We start from the raw sequence: 6,616 nt of genomic DNA on the forward strand, positions 1-6,616 counted from the left end.
CTCACAATAGTCTATCCAAATTGTTCCGATGCCATGCAACCCAAATGGACCATGCTACTCTCGAGTCAAGTACATACCAATATTAGTTATGGGCTTAGACACCTAATCCAACAATTAGGTGTCTAAGCCCATAACTATAATTGGTATGTACTTGACCCGAGAGTAGCATGATCCATTTGGGTTGGATATCACCTCGACAATTTGATAGGATGGACTTTTGAGAAGAGGTTATTTATGATTTATTAATATATGATAAGTTCTAATATATTAACATGAAATCATCTGATTTAATTAGTATTGAATCAAGAATTAATTTGGAATTAATTTAGTGATCAAAAGAGACTAATTAAATAAATAGGGACTAATTATGTAAATTAGTAATATATATATGGTTTGGGCTTATGATACATGATGGACTAAGTTTATGGATGAATCTATAAAGAGTTAGCGCACTTGATTCATGGATCATGGATAATAAGCCCAAGAGTATGGATTAGGGTTTACCCATGACTCTTGGATTCCTAACATATATATACTTGATCCCATAGCTAAAATCGATGACTCTAATGTTCTATGAGTTTATATGAGCCGAATTGTAGCAAGAAACTCTCTCAAATGTCATCATTTTTCTAAGGTGTGTTGTGATCCATTTGAGGTGTCACACTTGGGGCACCAAGTTCTTAAAGGCCAAATACAACAAGTTCTACAAGCTACATAAAGAGGTAAACTCCTAACTAGTATTTTATGTTGTTTATGTCAATTGCATGCTAGTTGTAGGCTTAATGCTTTGGAAACACTATTGCATGTATAATTAGAGAAAACATAGATCCAAAGCATTTAGGGTTGTATGTACACCATAGGATGTTGTAGTATACTAAAACCCAACAGTGGTATCAGAGCCCTAGGATTGTTTTCTATTATACTTGATGTTTTATTGGTTTTCAAAGTGAAAAAGTCGATTTTCTGCCTTCTGCCCAGTGAACTCGCCGAGTCCACTAGGTGACTCGCCGAGTCCACTAGGTGACTCGCCGAGTCCCCTCATCAAATGGCCAACTCGACGAGTCCAGTTCATGTACTCGCCGAGTTGGTGTTCTAGTGGGCAGCTTTTCGACTTTTGGCCAGAAATTGGATTAGGATCATTTCCCTAAACTGTTTTTTTTTCATGTGGTAATGATCATGCTTTTCCAATTAAAAGATAATTGTCATAGTTTCAAGATTTGTATTAGTTTATATGATAGACTAATTTCTTGTAAATAGTTGATGTGAATTATCTTGACTTATGATTTTAATCTAGATCATGGAAAAATTATTTGATTATTGTGTTAATTGAAATATTTGATCTAAATGTCTTTTATGAATTCCATAACTTGTCCTCAAGTTATGGAAATTGATTTTTTTTTTTCATAAATGTTCTTTTTATGAACTCCATAACTTGTCCTCAAGTTATGGAATATCAAGAGTCTCATTTTAAAAGTCATTTTAAATGGTTTTAAAGTCTTCCATAACTTGTCCTCAAGTTATGGAACTTGAAATTTTTTTCATAAAAACCTCATTAAACTCATAAGTTAGAGAAATGAAAAGTTTTGACAAGTAAAGTCTCAAGTTTTGGAATTTGTAAACTCTCACTTTTAATGCCTAAAATTGGCTACCGAATACTCATACCAGGCAAATTAAACAATACAGATCATACTCAAAGAATGAAAGGCTCACATCACACCAGGGACCCATCCACTATACTGCAATCAAAACCCATCTGAACAATGAACTCTCAATACTCTGTCCTCAGATACAAGACAATGATCATGTTTGTTCAGAATTATCCTCTGACGTCCGACAATTAATCATAAACCTCAGCTCCTTTCTCCAATATCCCTTTCAACACTGAGCACCAGGTCATCTCCCGACCTAGCAGTTGAACCTCCAAAGGTTACCCATTGCATACTCCAACATGTCTCACTGACTTCCTTCCCATACTAACTATCTCGGCCCAGTGTGACACACAAGTCACGAAGTCCGCTTTACCCCGATCGATTACTACAATCCCAACTGAAGATCGTCTCACCCCGACCTCTGTCGTCTACTACTCATTGGTTCCATGTGTCTCACGACACATCCCGTACCAACGAACTGACCCATTCAGGCCCAAGTCATCAGATGACAAACAATGCCCCTCAAAATGGAACCCCTTTTTTGGATCCAGAATCTCATTTCACCTACTCAATACATCACTAGAGCCAAACTCTAACTCGAGAGTCTGGTGTGACTCTAAATTGGAACCACTCGTCCCAATGAAACACTCAACTCACGACCCATGACCATAACCCACACGTACGTCACTTTCTGATTTCTTCCGATCGCAGTCTCCACAGCCTAACTCAGATTATAATGATTCCCGACCATTATGGAGACCTCCGTCTCCTTCCCGGTCTGGCTACCGGGTTCCCGAAGACTCAATCCAATAAGGCTACTCAAACCTATGAAATCTCCTGCGTCATGCTCTAACTGGTGAATAACACGGCTCCCCGCAGCACCACGACACTCTCTCACTGGCTAGTGAGTACTACGACTCCCACGACACCCTCTCGCTGACTAGTGAGTACTACGGCTCCCCGCAGTATCACAACACCCTCTCGCTGACTAGTGAATACTACGGCTCCCCGCAGTATCACAACAACCTCTCGCTGACTAGTGAATACTACGGCTCCCCGCAGTATCACAACAACATCTCGCTGACTGGTGAATACTATGGCTCCCCGCAGTATCACAACAACTTCTCGCCGACGGGTGAATACTACGGCTCCCCGCAATATCACAACAACTTCTCAAACTCATCCTCACGTCGACACCACACCGCGTTCATTAACTCATGCTCTTCGGACCCACATAGATAGGTGCACACACTTACCCAAATTGTGCACCACTATTCCTAACGACAACCGTCATAACAAAATACTTTCCTCGCTGCAACCCATATTTTTAAGTAATCTTGCTAGATGTCAGTTAGCCGAAGGGCTCCCACTGGAACCGTAGACACGCGATGTACCACTTGCCATCTCATAACCCAAGTTTCAAAATAATCCTAAATTCATGGCATTATACTCGGATACCTCGGTACACCATCACAGAACCTCACGATGTCTTGTCTCAGCCACTGATATCCTACTTACGGCGTCATACTCAGATATAGCCACACATCCTTTCAGAATCTCACAACTGATCCTCCTCTTACACAACTCGTAACTTCGGAGTATCCCAACTCTCAATTGAAACATGGAGGAATCGTCAATGAATCAGAACACGTTGACGACCATCCGAAACTCCCTCCTCTATTGCTCAAAACCCATGCAAGAATACACATACCGACTCTGAAGTTGGTTGCCCAATCAACTTCTATCCTTCCCAAAGTGCATAAAACAACCCATACATTGAACCATAAATTCTCAACCGCCGAAGCTATCTTTACGAGCCAATCACCTCGAATTTACCATTACAACCTTGAAGAATTCCTAACCACCACAAGGTCTCCGACCAACGGCCACCTGCTGTGGAGACACTCATTCTTTCTTGTACACGTACAACATGCATCATCTCGCTCTGCACCTCGCCTCGACCACCAATAACCCTGGTTTCATGTATCCGTACCGTAGATCTCCATAACCATTTCTCTAATCGCACTTGAACGGATCACTGATCCCTTCAAAAGAATACCCAATTCTCCCCCACTCAGGGCTTGAACCAATCAACTTCTATCCTTCCCAAAGTGCATAAAACAACCCATACATTGAACCATAAATTCTCAACCGCCGAAGCTATCTTTACGAGCCAATCACCTCGAATTTACCATTACAACCTTGAAGAATTCCTAACCACCACAAGGTCTCCGACCAACGGCCACCTGCTGTGGAGACACTCATTCTTTCTTGTACACGTACAACATGCATCATCTCGCTCTGCACCTCGCCTCGACCACCAATAACCCTGGTTTCATGTATCCGTACCGTAGATCTCCATAACCATTTCTCTAATCGCACTTGAACGGATCACTGATCCCTTCAAAAGAATACCCAATTCTCCCCCACTCAGGGCTTGAACCATCACCGATTGGCATGCCAACAATCTATTCCATAGACTGTTTCACAAGGCATGTCACGCTTGACTCTTGAAACGTACTACGCAATCACACAAGGACCTTCCCAATGGAACCAAGCAATCTTCAAATATCCTGTCTCTGACCAAAATCTCGAAATCCTCCCAACGCGGGAATAATCATAAAATCAAGAGACCTCACTCTCATAGCCGATACACAACTTAGATAATGAAAGCCACTATCCCAAAAGTGCTCTTCTTGATTACCTGACACCGCAGCTAACACATGCCATACTATACTCAATTAGGGTACATCCTTGTCCTTGATCATCTTAGTCACCACTGATGATCCTATATTACTATAATACTACCTTGCGGTAGACATATTGCCCAGATACCCTGGTGAAAGATCGCAACCAATGCTACCCCACAGGGTTTACCCCCAAGCTCATAAATCGGAAACTCAATTTCTCTTTTACTTCTCACAAGAAACGAAAATAGCGCAACTATGGTCACAGAAAGTGACATCTCCTCTATCGGCCAATTTCTCAATTCAGACCGTAATCCTCCATAAATCACCATCTTCTACTCATCCCTGAGTCTTGCGACTCCAACTGGCATCTCACCAACAATCCCCCAGAAACTAACTCGATTTCCCTCTCAAGGTATACTCCATTGAAACTCGTTCAACATGGCCCTCTGGCCCCATACTCTTTCACATCTGTTCTTAGTCTAATCAATCACAACGGAATAACTGGTAAAACCATAAGCACTAACCGCCACGAGTCATGGTACTCGAACCATGTGGCCACCTCTCGATCTGCTATGAATCATGGTACCTGAACCATATTATCTCCTATTAATCTGCTACGAATCGTGGTACTCGAACCATGTTATCTCTTCTCAATATGCTACTTAGAACCTCTGGAATCTCCCTGTTTCGAGTATGGGTCCTCTGCTTTCAGTAGTACGGGCCCATACTACCTGCCACATCTAACCATACTCTCCACACGGATCATCCCAAATTTCCTATGTAGCTGCTCAACTTTCTCGATCACTAATCCCGTTAAACCTGGTCGCTCCCCAACGAATACTTTCCTTTATCAGCGTACTCATCTGACTAAGCTCGCTCCCTAGGCTCTTCCTAGGTTCTCACACTTCTCTACCATCAGCTGCTGAAGAACTCCTTATGATGCCAACCATCCACCTCCTGAATATCGTCATATTCACTCAGTAGCTGACTCCCATCATTGAGAGTTCCACAAAGCACGAAGCAAGCAGCATTCGGGCATCGAATAATATCCACCAGTACGTTAAACCACTCTAGGTTACCACTCTATTTGATCTACTCGTACTCAAAGGATATCACCGAACTCAAGCAACTTTACCCCACGCGGGCATCTGACTACTCTCTCAGTAGGCTCCTCAAATGCTCATCTAGGTATCTCTCCTACATTACTCCTCTACTATAATCCCTCTCTAAAAAGGATTCCTACTGGATATTCTTACTCCGAACATACTCAAAAGCAAATCAGAGATAGCAACAATTCCTAGGCTAAGGCATCACACATCAGGCCAGTCTAGTCCTAAATTATGAAATACCTAGCCTATCTCTAGCATGCATAATATCTCATAAAATATCTCATAAATATCTCATAACACAACAGTAAGGGTATTTTGGGAAATCACCGTTCGGGCTCTGGCTGATTGTACACACTGCTCCAACTCGTTTTCTCTTAAACTCTTTCTCATTTTTAGAAAAAATTTATCTCTTTTGAAAATCTTTCTCAAATCCTCAGTTTGAGTTCAAACACACCCGGAGGTGCATCCAAATCCCTCAAACCAAGGCTCTGATACCAACTTGTAATGACGTAAATTTTCAAACCAAAATTTTCAATTTAATAAACACATTTATCTCCATTATAAAATCACAAAAGGTCTCAATGCCAATTCATCAAATCTCATATCCAGAAACTGTATATATCAAAACTCCAGGATACTCTCAATACATAGTTCTTTCTCTGGTGTGTACAATCAAGCCGATGCCTTCCCGCGATTCTGAGAAAAACCTGAAACACATAACACATAACACGGTAAGCAAGAAGCTTCGTGAGTTTCCCAAAATACCACATACAACACATTAGCCACTCGAGGGTATAACTCTGTAAGACCCTCCGGTCAATGTGTCTTAGTGGGACCCTCCGGTCAATGTGTCTTAGTGGGACCCTCCAGTCCCACGGCTCGTTGGACCCTCCGATCCGGTCTGGTTGGGACCCTACAGTCCCATGGCTCGTTGGACCCTCCGGTCCGGTCTGATTGGGACCCTCTAGTCCCATGGCTCGTTGGACCCTCTGGTCCGGTCTGGTTGAGAACCCTCCGGTCTCACAGTACGTTGGACCCTCCGGTCCGGTTTATGTATCACATAATATAACATACAACACATATATCACACAGAAAATGCATAACTCAAGAAAGCACATAAGACCCTCTGGTCACACATAAATTACCACTCTAGATAAAGTATAGTGAG

Source organism: Lactuca virosa, chromosome 4, assembly GCF_052849685.1.
Source record: "Lactuca virosa cultivar CGN04683 chromosome 4, Lactuca_virosa_CGN04683_v6, whole genome shotgun sequence".
In the NCBI taxonomy this organism is placed as follows: Eukaryota; Viridiplantae; Streptophyta; class Magnoliopsida; order Asterales; family Asteraceae; genus Lactuca; species Lactuca virosa.